Here is a 19,126-nt window from a genome sequence, read left to right as displayed (position 1 = left end):
TTCTTTTTATGCAAGCTTTAAAACAGTTCTCCAAGTAGAGTTTCACCAACTACTAATTCATCAATACTCACTGTACCATTTTGCATCTTACAACAGTTAGCTGCTATCTCTCATCCACTGTCTGCTCTCAGTTTGTCTTGTAATCACTTTTGTAAAAAGAGATAAATATGTGTGTTGAATCTGTAAATTTTACCTCCTAGTGCCCTGATGGGGCTTTTTCACTGCCACATATTGCAGGGGAAATGTCTAGGAAGAAAATGTTTATTAACTTCAATCAAATGCTTTATGCTTTTGGGAGTCAAGGTACAGGAGAATCAGATGATACTTTCTCATCTTTCCTCCTTTATCACATATGGCAAGATTGAAATTATTTTTTCATTCTCATCAATATATAATATATACTAGTTGGGACAATTAAACGTTACGTGACATGCAGCCTTCACAAATGAGAGAGTTAGGTAATTTTTCAAAAATCTTGAAGCTAGTGAGTGAGACAGACAAGAAAATTCAGTAAACTAGGACTGAGTTTACTATGGTTAGAATGATGTTTCAAAGAAGTAGAGGTCATGGAATCACAGTGAGGTGCCATCTAGCCCACTTTGGGACAATCCTTAGAGCCACATAAACAATGCTGTATTAGTTATCTATTAATGCATAACAAATTACTCCAAATCTTAGTACTTAAAAAGAAGAGGTACTCTTTCACCATTTTGGTGGGTCAGGAATTTAGGAACGGTGTGACAGCTGGACACTGTTAGCTCTGGGTTTAATGTGAGATGCAGCTAGATGTTGATTAGGGCTACAATCATCTGAAGGCTGGACTATGGCTGGAGGTTTGGCTTTCAGGGTGGATCACTCACATGGCTGCCAAGTTGATAATGGCTCAGATCTTCTCTATGTGGTTCTCTTGAGTTTTCTTGCAACATGGTATATGTTTAGTCCCACAGCAAGCAATACAAGAGAACAAAGCAGAAGCCGCAGTGGTTTGTGACTTCTCTTGGAAGTCACACGTTGTCAGTCATGACCATTCTTGATCAAGTCTGAGAGAAGACTAATAAAGGTGTAAATACCAGGAGATGTGAATCTGTGGAAGGCATCTTGGAGGCTGGTTATTACAGAAGTGAACCCCATCTCTGGATGTAGAAAAGCCATACAGAACTAGTGACAGAAATGGAGGGGGTTAGGGGTTGCTGATAAGTAGTATTAAGTAAGGAAAGGGGAACAATGTGTACAAAGACTTAGTGGTAAGAAGATGGTAGAAAGTGGGAAACATCAGAAAGTGTTTGCACTTTTCTATATGTTATTTTGATTTTTGCTTTCTTTTAAGTTGATGAGCATTCTGAAGTTATAGGATTTTGAAGAATTATTAAATAATACAAGAATCACTTAAACCTTAGGAAATAACTCTATAGGAATATCATGATGCTGTTTAACAGGTGTGAGCTCATTTTATTAACTGTATAATATGATATCTCTAATCCTCTAGTGGAGTTAGCATTTTTTTTTTTTTACTTGTTAGTTATCTCAGGTACTGTTTTGCAAAATGAAAGAACCATCTGACTTGGAATAGGCAGTGGAATGAAAAGTTCTAAAGTCCACAGGATCAGCTTTTAATACCCTAATGAGGTTTAGAATGATGGTAATATCCACACAGAGGGATTTTGTTTGTTTGTTTTTTGCCTTGGCAAACCAAATGTTTGTGCCACCGCCTTTCTGTTTCTCAAATCTCTTTGTCTCTTGGTCTCTTTTCTCAGTCTGTCTCTCTGTTTCTCTCTGCTTGTTTATCTCTCTATAATTGTTTATCTATCTGTCTCCCTCTGTCTTTTTTAAGTTTTGAGACAGAGTCTCACTCTCGCACAGGCCAGAGTGCTGTGGCACGATCTAGGCTCACTGCGACCTCTGCCTCCTGGGTTCAAGCAATTCTCCTGCCTCAGCCTCCCGAGTAGCTGGTATTACAGGTGTGCACCACCACACCTGGCTAATGTTTTATTTTTAGTGGAGATGGGATTTCACCATGTTGGCCAAGCAGGTCTCAAACTCCTGACCTCAGGTGATCCACCCACCTTGGCCTCCCAAAGTGCTGGGAATACAGGTGTGACCACCATGCCTGGCCCCTCTCTCTCAAAAGACATCTTGTAAAACTCACCTTAAAAGATATTTTCCAAGTTGATGGATGTGAGGTTAAATAGAAGTGAGTTAAGAAATGCCCTGGTATATTCTAGTCAGTTGTGTGAACTAGGCAGAAGAATCTTTGCTACTTCCAAAGCTTTCAGTCCTCGCATACCTTAACATTCTCATTCATTCCTATCAGATCTTAATTTTTGTAAATTGAATGGAGTAGAAAGAAAAAGCAGTTAACTAAGAGTTTTAACTCATCCTGCCACTATCTAATGACTAATGTCATAAAACCTCCCTATTATTGTTTGTTCATCTTTAAATTTCTTTTCAGTTGATGTGCAATCTGTGTTTCTGTAATTTGAGTACCTTCTCAGGCATTTGGGAATGGAGTAGTGATATTTTCCTGTATAAGAAAATATATCTGTAAAGGCATACTATAATCGTGAAATCATGTAACATAGAAGGTCATTGTCTATTTACAGATGATTCAATTATCTGATAGAAAGTTTTAAGAATAAATGACTAAATTAGACAGCTAGCATAGTTTATCTTGTGAAGTGGCAGTTTGTAGTAAAGGAAAGGGCTTCTGTTGTCAACTCAAATCTCATGACTTAAGTTTTACGGAGATATAGATAGATAAAGACCTTTCCCTCCTATACTGGAGAAGCATTGAGAGTCAATATGAAACCATCCCTTCTTAAAAATATAATCTACATTTGTCTTTCGGTCATTTTTTTTTCCCCGCTTTGTTTATTGGAATTTCCATTACTAGACTAAAGCTTTTGAGTAAGCATGCTGTCTATATTAAAACAGCCACTGAAGTTTTTATATATTCAGAAGAAAAAAGATATTGAAATAGCTGCTTTCTTTTTAATAATAGCCTGAACTGGTTCATCTACTTGGCTCTCCAGCACCATGGAATGGAGAGATCATGGTTCCTCAGAATTTATAGAACAGGTAATTTTGACAGCAGGCGGAGGAAGCATTATATGATACAGCTTTTGAGATATTGTCTAAGGAGTAAAGCTGAAGGGTGGTTGCCTGATTAAGGGAATCCTCAGGCTCTCAAGACAAAAGGATGCTATTGGGTGAAAGAGTGGAGGAGCACTAATGATCACATTTGATTCCTTTCCTACTTTGCCTTGAATAGACTAATAATTTGAATCAGTGAGGATGGCTGAAGCAAGTAAATGATAGCCCAACTACTTTTTCTGACCCTGCCTGAAATCATTTCATAGCTATGCTTTCAAGAGACAAAATTTTCTAACATATGTTACGTTTGGAGATGCTGTTTATGATGAGACTAATGAAGTTAATAAAACAACAAGAAAATTTTAAATAAACTAATAATGTTTTGAAAAAATCATGCCCAGAATATAGATTATTTTAAATTTAATTAAAGAGGTAATCAATCATTCCATAAAGGGGATTTTCAAATTTATGGCTGTCTATTTATAGCCTTTGAGTTAACCAAAGAATCTACCTAAGCCTTCAAAAAGAAGATTCCAGAGAGCCAGTCCCCATAGAATATTAACTGGACAAGTCAGGAATGCACAGCTGAATGTTAAAAATAAAGATCTCTTTGTTATTGTATGAACCAAAAGACATAGTCATCTGGAATGATTTATAGCAGAATCACAAATAAAATCTCTGTAAGAAGAGGTAACTTTCTGGAAATCTAGCCAAAGTTGATTTTAATAGATATTTTCCCTCTAGTTACATGAGACATTAATATACACTGCTTAAAATCATAGAAAGTAAAAGTATTATAGAGAAGAAAATAAAAATCACTCCTTACTACTGTCAATTGTATTATGTTGTCTTTTTCCTACAAAACAATACATTTAATTATGATAGATACTGGGGTTTACTCCATTTGCATTTTCTAATTTTTTAATATATTTTTCTTAATCATATACTCCTCTTTGGATTACAGCATTTAAAGCTGTGACTGACTATGATATCTGTGATTCTTCTGTAACCCTTTGCCATGAACACTAGTAGCAAATTCTTGTTTAAAGTATTTAAAATACCCCAGACCCTGTCATTAGGACCTCCAATATATGGCACAATTAGTATAACCTAAAAGATTTCTGCTACTTATGATGTGTTTCTGAGAAAATAATTATATGACTAATATATTTATATTAGCTGGTGTTTTCATCACTTTTCTGTTGCAATAGCTGAATACCTGAGGCTGTATAATTTATAAATAAAGTGCCTTTATTTATTATCATTCTAGAGGCTGAGAAGTCCAGGGTTGGGTGGCTGCACCTGGTTGGCTTCTGTGAGGGCCTCATGCTTTGTCATAACTTGGTGAAAGGCATCACAAGGCAAGAGGGTTGAATGTCTCTGCTCAGATCTCTCTTCTTTTTCTTGTAAAGCCACCAATTCCATTCTTGTGATAACCAATTAATCCATTAACCCATTAATTCATGAATTAGTTACTTCATGTGGTCAGAGCTCTCATGACCCAATGACTTCTTAAAGGCCCCATCTTTCAGTACTGCCACATTGGGGATTAAATTTTAACATGAGTTTTAGAGAAGACAAACGTTTAACACATTGAATACCACCTCGGCCCCTCAAAACTCACATTCTCCTTATATAAAAAATATATTTATTTCATCTCTCTAGGCCCAAAGTCTTGACTTATTCCAGTACCAACTCAAAAGCCCAAAATCCAGATCTCATCAGGGAGTCTGTAAAATCAAAACAAGTTATCCACTTCCAAGATAGAATTGGTGAAGCAGGCACAGGTTATACATTGCCATTCCCCAATTGAGAAATAGGACAGATGAGAAGAGTAACCAGCCCCAAGCAAGTTTAAAAACCCACAAGGACACTATTAAATCCTAAGGCTGGAGAATAATCTATTTTGACTCTATGTCTCTCCTCTGGGATACACTGGGGCAATGGATGGGCCCTCAAGGCCTCATTTTTTCCTCTCACAACTCAATGTAAGCAGTTACAAGGATGCAGCACTTGAATTCTTTACTGCTTAGATATTTCTTCTGCCAAATGTTCTACTTTTTTGTTTTTGAACTCTGTATTACATAAAGCCCTTGAGCATGAACACAATCCAACCAAATTTTTTGCCAATTGATAACATGGATAGCCTTTACTCCAATTTCTAATGCCTTGTTTCTTAGTGTTCTATCTGAAACTTTGTCAGAATATCCTTTATTCTCCATATTTCTATTAACATTCTGGTCATGACAATTTATTAAACTCTAAGGAGTTCTAACCTTTCCCTAATCTTCTAAGATCTCACCAGAATAAACTCTTGCAACCTCTGCCCATTACCCAATTCCAAAGCTGCTTTCACTTTTACAAGTATCTTTATAGTGACAACACCACTCCTGTTATGAATTTTCTATTTTAGTCTGTTTTCTGTTGCTCTAACTGAATACCTGAGGCGGAATAATTTATTTTTTTTTAATAATTTATTTCTTACAGTTCTGGAGTCTGAGATATGCAAGATTGGGTGGCTATACCTGCTCACTTCTGGTGAGGGCCTTGTGTTGTGTCATAACATGATGGAAGGCATCACAGGGCAAGGTAGCTGAGTGGGTTAGCTCAAGTCTTTCTCTTCTTAAAAAGTCACTAGTTTCATTCCCATGATAACCTATTAATCCATTAACCCATTAATACATGAAAGGATTACTCCATTCATGAAAGCAGAGCCCTCATGGCCCAATGACCTCTTAAAGTTCCCACCACTCTGTACTGCCATATTGGGGATTAAATTTCAACATGAGTTTTAGAGGGATCAAACACCCAAACCATAACAGGTGGGAAGTTTGGTAGTAATGCGATGACTTGTTTTTAAGGCTATTTGGTTCCCCAGTGTTAGTGATTTTCTCAGCTCTTCTGTCAAGTCAAAAAACAAGCAACTTTAGAATCGTAGCAAAACATGAACTAAAGTGCAACTTGGAAATATAAACACAGAATTTTAGGTATTGAAATGCCTCCTTTCTAGCCATGGTCCATTCTTAGAATCTGATCTATCAACTTCGAATTTCAGAGATTTTGGCCTAGATTGCTTTGTGTTGTTCGGACATTTAAATAAATATTAATTATTTTGATCAAAAAATATGAAATGTCATTTTATTTATTTCTGCCTATTTCAGTGTGTTTCACCACTGTTTTATGATTTTTCAGTATATAGTTCTTTTACCTCCTCAGCTAAATTTATTCCTCAGGGTTTACTGATGCTATTTTAAAATGGATTGTTTTCTTAATTTCTTTGTTGGGTAGTTTGTTGTTAGTGTAGAGAAGCACAACTGATGCCTAGTGTACCTTGCAATTTTATTGATCTTATTTAGAGCTAATAATTTCTAGTGAAATCTTAAGGAATATATATATATATATATATATATATATATCTATATATATATATATATATATCTATATATATATATATATATATAAAATATTATCTGAAATAGACAGTTTTACTTTTCTTTGCAAGTCAGATATCTTTTATGTTTTCTTTTTTCTTGTTTGTTTGTTTTTTGCCTAATTGCTCTGTGTAGGACTATAAATACTGTATTGAATAGAAATGATCAGAGTGGGCATCCTGATTCCAGACAAAAAACTTTCAACTTTTTACTGCTGAGTATGAAGTTACCTGTGGGCTTGTCATATATGGCCTTTTCATATTGAGATACAATTCCTCTATGCTAATTTGTCGAGAGTTTTAATTATGAATGGATATTGAATGTTGTCAAATGCTTTTTGTTCATGTATTGAGGTGGTCATAGTATTTTTAGCCTTCATTCTGTTAATGTGGTTTATCACATTCATTTGTGTATGTTGAAACATCCTTGCATCCCATAGATAAATTCCACATGATCGTGGTTTATGATCCTTTTAATTTGCCATTAAATTCGATTGCTAGAATTTTATTGAAGGTTTCTGCATCTGTGTTCAACAGGGATATTGGCCTACATAATTTTCTTTTCTTGTGATGTCATTGTCTGTAATTGGTATCAGGGTAATTCTAACTTCATAAAATTAGTTTGGAATTGTTTCCTCCTCATCAATGTTTTGGTAATGTGTGAGGTTTGTGTTGATTCTTCTTTAAATGTCTTGTAGAATTCACCTGTAAAATCATCAGGTTTTGAGATTTTTTTTTGTTGGAAGGTTTTTGATTACTGATGCAATTTTCTTATTGGTTATTGATCTGTTCACATTTTCTGTTTCTTCTGATTCAGTCTTCATAGGTTGTGGGTTTGTAGGAATTCATACTGTCTTCTAGATTATACAATTTGTTAGCATAGAAATGTTTATGGCTGTCTCTTAAACACATTTATATTTCTGTGGTATCAGTTGTAATGTCTCTTTCATTTATAATTTTATATTATTTGAGCATTATTTTCTTTTTCTCTTAGTCTGAAGATTTTTCAGTATTGTTTTTAAAAAGTTGTTTTCAAAACATTTTTTAAGTGTTTGACATTTCCAAAATTGTTGATATTTTCAATTGCTTTTCTAGTCAGTGTTTCATTTATTTCTGCTGTGATTTTTATTTCATTCCTTCTGCTGATTTTGAATTTATTTTATTATTCTTTTACTAGTTCCTTGAGATATTTAGTTAGGTTGCTTACTTGAGATCTGTTTTTCTTAATATATGAATTTATTGCTATAAACTGTCCTCTTAGAACTGTGTTTGCTACAACACGTAAGTTTTTCTATGTTGTGATTCCCATTTTATTTGCTTCAAGATACTTTTTATTTCTCTTTTGACTTTTTTAAACTCATTGGTTGCTCAAAAGTGTGTTGTTTAATTTTCACGTATATGTAAAATTTGCATTATTTAGTTATTATTTCTGGTTTCATACCATGGTTGTTGGAAAAAAATACTTGAAATGATTTCAATCTTTTTACATTTGTTAGCATTTGTTTTGTGGTCTCACACATTATTGATCCTGTAGAATGTTTCATGTGCACCTGAGAAGAATATCTGTTCTTCTGTTGTGTATTTATAATGTATATATCTGTTAGGTCCATTTATTCTACAGTGTTGTTCATGTCTACTCTTGTTTTTTAAAATAAATTTTCTGTTTGGATATTTATTGTTAAAAGTAAAGTATGGAAGTCCTCTACATTTTTGTATTGCCATCAATTTCTCCCTCCAGTTCTATTAATATTTGTTTTATATATTTAGGTACTTTGATGTTGGGTGCATATATATTTATAATTCTTAAATCCTGTTGATGAATTCACCTCTTTATAATTACATAATAAATTTGTTTCTTATTAAAATTTTTAATGATTAAAAGACTACTCTGTCTTATGTAAGCATAGCCATCTCCGATCTATTTGTTTTTTTTTTTGTTTGCATGATATGTCTTTTTCTATCCCACCACTTTCAGCTTATCTGTGTTCTTAAAGCTAAAGTGAGGATGTTGTAGGCAGCATATAGTTCGTATAGTTGGGTCTCTTTCTTTTTTGTTGTTCTGTCCCTTACTCTATGTCTTTTGATTGGATAATTTATTCCATTTACTTTTAAAGTAGTTCCTTAGAGGTAAGAACTTAGTATTTCCATTTTATTAATTGTTTTCTGATTTTTTGGGAGTTTCTTCCTTTTTTCTCTCTTGCTGTTTTAATTTGTGATTAGATAATATTTGGTTGTGGTAGGTTTTGATTTGTGTATGTGTAAAGGTCTTTTACCACAAGCCTTACACAAAGGTATTTACAATTATAACTGTCTACTTAAGGCTGCTAATAGTTTAGCTTTGACAGCATGCAAAAACTCTATCATTTAACTTCTCCCTATATATTTTATGTTTTCGATGTCACATTGTGTATCCCTTAACAAATTATTGCAGCTATAGTAATTTTTAATACTTTTGTCTTTGAAATTTAATGCTGGGTTAAAAGTGATTTATACATCACAATTGTAGTACTAGATCATTTTGAATTTAACTGTATACTTACTTTTACAATGAGTTTTATACTTCCATATGTTTTCATGTTTTAAATTAGAGTTCTTTTATTTTCACTTGAAGAACTAGCTTTAGCATGTTTTGTAAAGGTTGCCTAGTGGTAGTGAACTCCTTTGGCTTTTTTTTTGTTTGTTTTGAAAAGTCTTTTTAATTTCTCCATGTCTGAAGGACATATTTGCTGGGTATATTATTCTTGGTTGGTAGTTGCTTTCTTTCAGACTGAATATATTATCTCACTATCTCCTGGCATACAATGTTTTTTGCTGAGAAAACTACTGATAGCATTGGGGAGCTCCTTTGTATTTGATGAATAACTTTTCTCTTGCTGCTTACACAATTCTCTCTTTGCCTTTGACATTTGAAAGTTTGATTATAATGTGTCTCAGTGACGGTCTCTTTATTTTTAACCTATTTGGGGTCCTTTTGGCAACATGAATCTAGATGTTCATTTTCTTCTCCATATTTAAAGTTTTCTATTATTGTTTTTTTAAACAACCTGATTATTTCTTATTTCTGCTCCTTTTAGAGATTCTATAATGCTTATATAGGTTCATTTGATGGCATCGTATAAGTCCTTTAGGCTTTATTCATTTATTTTTGTCTTTTTTGTATGTGTGTTTGTTTTCCTGGTTGATTTGAAATGACTTGTCTTTGAGTTTGCTAATTCTTATTATTGATTGTATCTGCTGTTGAAGCTGTCTGTTAAATACTTTAATTCAGTAATTGTGTCCTGATTCAGAACTTGCGTTTGGTTCTTATGGTTGCTATACACTTCATTGAACTTTACACTTATTTCTTGTATTGTTTTTCTGATTTTGTTTTGTTATATATCTGTAGTCTCTTGTAGTACATTGAGCTTCTTAAAAAAGATTATTTTGAGAGCCAGGCACTGTGGCTCATGCCTGTTATCCCAGCACTTTGGGAGGCCGAGGCAGGCGGATCACGAGATCAGGAGATGGAGACCATCCTAACATAATGAAACCCTGTCTGTACTAAAAATACAAAAAATTAGCCGGGCATCGTGGTGGGCACCTGTAGTCCCAGTTACTCAGGAGGCTGAGGCAGGAGAATGGTGTGAACCCAGGAGGCGGAGCTTGCAGTGAGCCAAGATCGTGCCACTGTACTACGGCCTGGGCAACAGAGTGAGATTCTGTCTCAAAGTAAAAAAAAAAAAAAAAAAAAAAAGGAAAGGAAGAAAGAAAAAAAAGATTATTTTGGAGTCTTTATTGGGTAGTTAATAGTTCTCCATTTCCTTATACAGGTGCTTTATATTGTTCCTTTGGTGATGTCACGTATCTCTGATTATTCCTGACCTTCCTGGTGGTCTTGAATTGGTGCCTTGTGTATTCAAAGAAATACACAAGGATGCTCCTGGTGGTCCTTAAGTCTTTGCAGACTAGCTTTGGCAGGAAAGCCCTTCTTCAGCAATCCTATCTAGAGATTCTGGGTGGGCTAGCTGGTGGGGTCTAAATGTATACTTGCTGCCTAAATTCTTCAGCATGCTTGCCTAGTGCCTGCATCAGTGGGCAGATGGGTCTGATGCGTAGCTACACTTGGGCCAGTCTAGTACCTAGTTGGTAGGGACAGGCCCAGAGCCTGGGTCCACTGGTGCAGGCCTGAGGCTTGAATTTGTTGTGCAGTTCTAGAGCCTAGGTTTGAGGGAACTTGCCTGTAATCTGGGTCCATGAGGGTCGGCGTGGCACTAGAATCCTCTGTGATGGGCCTGGTGACTGCAGTCATGGGGGAGTACCTGGAACTTTGGTACATGGGAGCTGACCTGAAGCCTGCATCCATGAGAGCTGACCTGGTGCTGGGCCAGGCCTTGAACTTAGGTTCACAGAGGCACAACCATCACTGAGGCAGGCCTAGTACCTGGGTCCATGGGGATCTGCATGGTTCTGAGTCCACAGTGCTTAGTGCCAGGGTCCACTTGTGTGAGCCTTGTGTCTGGATCCAAGAAGATGGCTCTAGAGTCTGGATCCACAAAAGCACGTCTCTATCCTGGGGCCATAGGCATCTGCCGGGGCCAAGGCCACAGGAGTCAGCCTGGAACTAGGTTGGATCTAGAGCTCGGCTCCATGGGTGCTGATTTGGAGCCTGGGGTCATGGGAGCTAACCTGGTACTGAGGTGGTCCTGGAGCATGGGGATACAAGGCCTGGTCTTGCTCTGAGGTTTACTTGGAGTGTGTCTGGGGGCTAGGGATTGGGATGGTCTGTTTCTTGGTTTCACTGGAATGGGCCTGTTGCTGGGGTCAAAGACAAATTCAGGTGCTCACTTCGTTTTCTTCCTCCACATGGGGAGTATTTCTCTTTGAGCCATACTATATGGGGTCGTGGGAAGGGGTAGTGTGAAACTGTCCTTCCTAGTCTCTTCAATGTGACTTTTCTCCAATTTGTGCTGGATCCAGATACTATAATCTTTTATTTAGATTCCTTAGTTCTTATGAAGGTATCTTCATTCATGAATGCTTGTTCAAATATATGTTTTCTGTGATGAAACAAGTGCTGGAAACTCCTATTCTGCTGATGTCACTCCAGAAGGATACCTCCCTTGAGTTTTATAGGTATTTGTCTGTCCTTCATGCAAATGATTGAGTCATATGTTCAGAAAGGAGTCATATCTTTCACAGTAATTAAGTGGAACAAATATTTCCATTGAACCAAACATACTTTGTTTTTATTTTCTCCTCAGTGCAAAGTTCTTCCTCGGCTAGGCTCTGGCAACCCCAAGATAAGGCATTATCCTCATCATGCAGATATTTTGTAAAGAGACTTTCCCACATAAAGAATGGTATTAAGCCGTGGTAATAGAAGAAAAAAACAACAGAGAAAAAGTATTTAACTCATAAGAGTTACTATAAAAAAATTAACCTAGAGAATCATCTAAACTTCTAAACTTTTCTGGCTATATAGCTGGGGATCTTTGTCTTAAAGATGGCTGTAATATAATAGTTTGTTGTTGTTGTTTTTGATTTGGTTTTGTTTTTCTCCAGTGAGCCATGTAGAAAACAGTGCTGGTTAGTGTCACATAAGACAACTGCTTCTAAAAACATGGCTGATTAAAATAATAGAATAATATGTCCAAGTAGTTTTCAGTTTGTTTTTCTGTGACTTGATTTTGGTGAACTTACAAACAAGGCAATTTGGCAAAATATCAGACCTTTTACCTAGAAATCTCTCAATTACAAGTAGAAAAGTCAAATAGTAAATGTCCTCCTATTGAACCACTGCATGAAAAGAAAATTTAGTCTTATCTATTTTGTTTTTCTCATACCACACTATCTTATTACATTACTAGCTCTGGCACATGACTTCAGAGGTTGGGGCTTATTTCTGGCATGTTCAGTGACATTCTATAGGCCCTTGTGGCTTCTAATAAATAATAAAACAGAAGAAATTCCTGGATACCCAATGAAACATTTATTTCAGTGTGAACCAAGCTATGTCATTGCAACTTTTGTGTTAGCAAATGAAAAGCTTACAAAATGACACCTAACTGATGTCCCCCAGCAGGCAGCAACTCCACCTGACACGTCAAATAATTAATGTGAAACTGTATATATGTTGGTTTCAAGGAAATATTGATGAACAACCTCTCTATCTTTATGCCATATTATGTTACAGCTTTTATAACATATTGCTAAAAAACGTCGTACTTGATGAAGTCATTCAAAGTTGCTGCCAAGTCCATCAGCTGCCTTGGATTCCACACATAATTTCAATATTGTGTCCTCTATCTTCTCAAAGCAGCAAAATTCTTATGCAAAGGGGAAAATGAAGGTGAGGGGATTCAAATATTCATAGATAATACAGACCAGAGAAAGCAGAGGAAACTTATTAGTATTCTGCTTTCATTTTAAAAAATCCGCCATTAATAGAGAGCAAACATAAATCTCAAATTGGTTCTCCAGGTAAACATAAAACCAAGCGTTGCTGTTGTGTGTGTCTGTGCTCACTATGGCACTAAATATTGGGAATCCTACAATGACTATAATGGATAAAGAAGAGAATCACTCTGACCTCAGATCACCTTCTGCTTTACAGCAAATTACATATTTTCTTAGCCCTGCATTTTAAACAAGTTATTAACCTAATAACTAACTTAGAGATAGAAGCTGCTTTTACATGCTCAACAGCACAACTATACCAACAGTGTCTAGATCTCAATTCCATGCACCATTATTAGGGTTTCCTTTCTTTGAGGATGTATCATTATGGGGGGCATATTCATAAGCCTGTCTGCATGGTTCCTGAGATGGAGTCTATGGATCTCTTTCATTGAAGGCAAGGTATAACTGAAAGAGGTATTTGGAAATACCAATGAATGATGGCCATGAATACTAGCCTAACTATAAACCTATTAACATACTCAATTCTTTATTTTTATAGACTACTAGGATCACTTAATATTAGTCCAGTGTTTTATATTTTATTTACTTTAACATTTATTTAACTTTTATATCCAAACCACACTGCATTTCCATAAAGGAGGTAAGTTAAATATTATCTTTTTAATGACAAGAACAGTGAATTTAAGGAATTGATGACTTGTTCAGGTTCTATAAGACTAGAATCCAGATTTCTCATTTCCTAGTTTAGGCCCCTTTCCAGCTAGCCAGAATAGCATGAGAAAGTTGTTCTCATAACAAATTAATAGATGAATAACACACCTGTCATTACACATTGAGTATAATATATCAGTCCTGGCTGGGCATGGTGGCTCATGCCTGTAATCCCAGCACTTTGGGATGCCAAGGCAGGGAGATTACTTGAGGTCAGGAATTCGAGACCAGCCTGGTCAACATGTTGAAACCCTGTCTCTATTAAAAATCTAAAAATTAGTTGGGCGTGGTGGCAGGTGCCTGTAACCCCAGCTACTCAGGAGGCTGAGTTGCGAGAATCACTTGAATCAGGGAAGTGGAGGTTGCAGTCAGCCGAGATTACACCACTGCACTCTCCAGCCAGGGTGACAGAGTAAGATTCTATCTCAGGGGAAAAAAAAAAAAAAAAAAAAAAAGCCAGTCCTTCATCCTAACATAATCCTGTAGGAATCTACCAGTTCTTGAAAATAGATACAGAAAGGTATATTTATTAAGACTGTGATATGTGCTGAGTATTATTCAAGGTACTTTATAAATAACTTCCTTGGATATGTCTAGGGCCCATTGTTGATGTCATTACAGTGAAGAGTTTAGATCAGGACATCTGATGAAGACACTTAAAAAGGTCCAGCTTTAAGATTTTAATTCAATGATTTGAAATATCAACTGGAAACTTAAGAACAAGCTAAAAATTCACCTATTTTCTGAAGTCAAATTTTAAATCAACCATATTGTCCCCACTTTCCTCCCAACTGTGTTTAACTGTGCTCAGGCCACCTTCCCCTGTCACAGTCAAAGCTTCCCTAATTGGGTAAAGCTGGTATGCATACTGGATTAAGTGTCACCACAGAGCAGCAATTTTATCCCTGGGCCGGTGATTTACTACTTGTTCCTTCTTCCCTTGAAGTCATCAGGCCATAATTAATGCCTAATATCTTCAATTACTTGTCACCCACTAGAACATATGTGTTAAGAGAGTACAAATCTTGCCTATATTGTTTATTACTGAACGACCAGTAGCTGAAATGGTAGCTGAAAATCAGCACAGCTCAATAAATGTTTGTTGACTAAATGAAGGAATAAATTAATAATTTGTTTATTAAGTAATTACTCTAAATCAGAGGTGGTAAGAACAAACAAGGCACTGTATTTTGTTTTTATCGGTTTCTATTTTCAAGTTGATCTGGGTTGAAGAACTTAATAAAGGTAAGAATTTTATGTTGCAACTAACACTGACCATTTGCAAAACATTTATGAGACTCCCTGAGTCTCAAGATGTTTAAATTTAGGTGTAGCTCAGTTATCCCGTGGATTGCACATCCTATGGCAGGTGTAGGTAGTCCAGGCCTGCATCCTTCACTTGCATTATTTAAGGCTTTAACTCTCACAGTGCCAGTCCCCAATAAAGCAATGGCAGAGCGATAATAAAAACAGTACCTCCTTTTTCTTTTCTTTTTTCCTTTATGATGCAGTTTCCTCACCTTGAAAATTATGCTTAATGATTAGTCCTGGCTAATTTATGAGGTATTCTGTTAGTAAGAATCAAATTAGATAATTAATTAGATGTCCTCTGAAAAGTAAACTGTGAGATATTTAATCATCTGCATTTCTGTAAGTATGTAGTGTCTTTTATTCAAATCAAATACAATCTTAAGCATTCTCTAATCACTGGGAAGAACACCAAAATGTTTTCTAGGAATAAATTGTAACCTTTCTCCCCACTATCCCCAAAATGTCCAGTCTAATCACCCGGTGCCTTCGCTATTGTCCACACCTTACAGACTAGACTTTTCACCAGCGATCCCTTTTTAAGGTTAGATGATGTTATCTTGGAGACACACAATTTTCTTCTATAGTCAGCAATAAGCACTGCTATAATCAACAGTGATAAGTAATGCCGATTAATGACTAACAAGGACTGGGAAGAAAGAATCTGACAGGAAACACTTCACAGAGGTGGAGGAAGAGGGTGTGCCTGAATGGTTCAGGACTGAAAGGATTTATTATAAGGAGTTGAAGATAAAGGTGGAGAGTTAGTTCTGAGCAGCAGTAACACAATGGCAAGGCCTCAGGGATCTGAGGAAATACAAGACACTCCAGGCTTAATTTTATTAAACTCTAACTTGGGCAAACCAAATCCTCCCTTGGATTAAACTTTTAGTATGATCTATGTGCCATTCAGCATGTGGAAAATCTGAAGGTATTTCTTGCTCAGTTTCATTGGGATAGCAATTTATAAAACCCATTTTACAGAGAAAGAAAAGGAGACATTATATACATGATCAACTTGTTGGAAGCCCTGCATTGATTGAACTGATCTTAGAACCTTAGTCATGATTTAAATGCCATCATATGCCCATAATTTCACTTAGAACAATAAAGCCTAGCATGGTCAAGGCTGAAGGCAAAACCTATTATTTAACAATCTACCAAGGCCTCTGCTGCTTTCTCACTCTGTTTATGTGAGTTTTCTCACTCACATGTTATGTGCTTCCCTTTCCCTCCTTTTTTTTTTCAGCCAATACATCTGATATGGTTTGGATCTATGTCTGGACCCAAATCTCATGTTGAAATGTCATCCCCAATGCTGCAGGTGGGACCTGGTGGGAGGTGATTGGGTCATTGGACAGTTTCTATCAGTTTAGCACCGTCCCACTCGTGCTGTTCTCGTGACAGAGTTCTCACAAGATCTGATTATTTAAAAGTATGTAATACACTCCCCTCCCTTCTTCCTGCTCTGGCCATGTAAGATGTGCCTGCTTCCCCTTCACCTTCCACCATGATTGAAGGTTTCCTGAGGTCTCCCTAGAAGCCATCATGCTTCCTGTATAGCCTGGGGAACCACGAGCCAATTAAACATTTTTTGTTGTTGTTGTTTTTATAAATTACCCAGTCTCAGGTATTTCTGGCTAGCAGTGCAAAACTGACTAATACAATATCCAACATTGAAGTCAAGGAGATGAACTCATAATGAAATCCATGAACCCCAATGAGCACCAGCTGTCTCTAGAAAGTATTTGACAGAAAACTATGCAAGCTTTACATTGTTCCTCAGAATTTAATTGTTAAAAAGCACTTGAAAATCTCGGTTTGAGTATGCTGTATACTCATCAATGCATTTTCATGACTTCACACAAAAACTATTCTCGGAACTGGGCAAAATTTAACATAGGCCTACATAGTGAATTTTTGTGATGTTCTATTTAACAAACATTTATAAAAAAACTCAATAAGTCCAGGAAGTGGGGGTGAGATATATAAAGGTAGATAAAATTTTTCATATCCTCAAGAATTTTTACAGTTTGAGACAAACACAAAATAATTATAACACAATGACATATATGTTATATTGGTTATTTAACAGAGCATGTTAATTTTGGAAAAAAAAATTCCAAGTGGTGTCAGCATTTCCTTTCTATATCCACCTACAAGAAAGAAGTCTAAAGTCTGATGGAAGGGGATTGTATTAGATTTGGATTGTCTGGGGCAGAGAGAGGGAATGTGGCAAAATGTTTGAGCAGGAGAGGTTGAAATGTCTGAATGTAAAATGTGAGCTTCTTAAAAGTGCTGCGCCCATGGATGGGAATGGCAGTGAGGTATGCTCCTGATACTTGGTGCTCTAGATGGTGGGATGACAGAAGGATAGATGTGATATGGTGTCTGTGGTCAGTCTTGTGGACCAATTAGTGGTGCTAAAGGGACAGATGGTTGAGATTACACCAGTCCAGGATCACGGCTTTTCTTTTCTCTTCTGCCAATATGTAAGTTCCAGTTTCTCATATATTTCAATGTAGAAGGAGTGAGGCCTTCGTAATAACTAAGACTGAATAGCCTGAATAGCCACTCATTCAGAAGAGAGGGGACTCTGTAAAGATTAAATATAATTAGAAGAAATAAAAAGAGACATTTCTTACACTTAAAATTTGGAGCTATATCTATTATGCTTATATATAACTTGTAGGAACAGAGAACAAGGAATAATTAGCAAGGAATGTGGGAATGGGGAGGAGGCTATAGAGAGACCAGCATTTTCATTTGTAATTTCTGTATCATATCCTAAAAAGGCCAGGTGTTGTCTTGACTTCCAGGGTATTAGCACTAGCACTCTTCCAAATCCTGAGTCACAGTTCACAAGATTGGCTAGTTACTTTTAGCTAGTATCTTTATTTGAGAAAAATATATACTTTCTTATGGAGAAAAATAAAGAGTTCCTTGTGGTAGCTTGGGAAGTCTATTTCAATTTCTTTCTCTAGGGATGAGATTAGAACAGATGACTCCATGAGGTCCTATTGAGCTTAAGAGCAGAGGACGATTTGCTGAGATGTATATTGCATCATTATGAGCATTTTTTCCAGCAACTTTTATGGCATTGTATAGAATCAGCCATCAAAAGTTGCATTCACAGCCTTCACAGTTATGGGAACTTCCTAGTCATATGAGGCTCAGAGAAAAGAAGTTTGGTCATTCTTTTATTCATCAGCAACCTACCTGAGCCACCTCACAGACATACTTGCAACTTGTTATGTTATGTTATCTTACTGTCATCCCAACTTATTCATCCTCAATGTCCTTTCAGTCTCAAGAATATGTGTTGACATTCACCTTCTGACTTTCTCATTTAACTTTTGATGGAATTTGTCCACTGAACCAGTCTAGGATCCTCGGTCTAGGAGGAACCAGTCTAGGATCCACTAACAGAAACTTACCTTTAATGGACTTAAACAAAATGAAATCTCCCATAAGGATATCAGGGGCTCATCAAATTGACAAAACGTTAAAGAAGCAGTGTAGAAAGTCCCAACTGGTCAGGATGCAATCACAGAAACAGAGTGGACCCCAGATATTTCAGGCTTTTTGTTCCTCTAAGTTTCAAATCCCAGGGGAAAAAACTCCAACTGCCATAATTTGGTCACATGCTCGCCTTTTTTTTGTTGTTGTTGTTAGAACAAAACCCCTCAAATTGTTGACTTTGAGACTGATTCTAATGCATCAGGGTTATTTATTCAAAGGGGAAGTCAGGATGTAGATTGACAGGAAAAATTGATAATAGCCAAATAAAAGAGAATAATGATGCAGCTTGTATCTTTATGGCCTGGGCTCATGGCCAGCTGCTAGTCTTCCTGCACTGCATTCATCCCCAGGCCTGCTGCCTGCCATACCCTGCTCAGCTCACTGCTCTTGTGAGTCTTCAGACTTGGCAAAATCCTCAAGCTTCAGATTCTCCCCATCACGTTCTACATTCTACATCATAGGATTGTTATAATAATAAAACAAGAAAATGCAAGCCAAAGACATAAAACAGTGTGCCTTGAACTCTGAAATAACAATAAATACTATATGCTATCTGAAATCTATTAACTAAAATGTAATATTTTCTTGGGATCTAGGTTATAAATTGTGCTAGAAAGACCCGTGTGGGCTCCAATGGAAGCAATCTACTGAATCGGGGAAATCTTC

This window comes from Piliocolobus tephrosceles, chromosome 2 (genome assembly GCF_002776525.5).
Source record: "Piliocolobus tephrosceles isolate RC106 chromosome 2, ASM277652v3, whole genome shotgun sequence".
Classification (NCBI taxonomy): domain Eukaryota; kingdom Metazoa; phylum Chordata; class Mammalia; order Primates; family Cercopithecidae; genus Piliocolobus; species Piliocolobus tephrosceles.
This window is presented reverse-complemented; position numbering follows the sequence as displayed.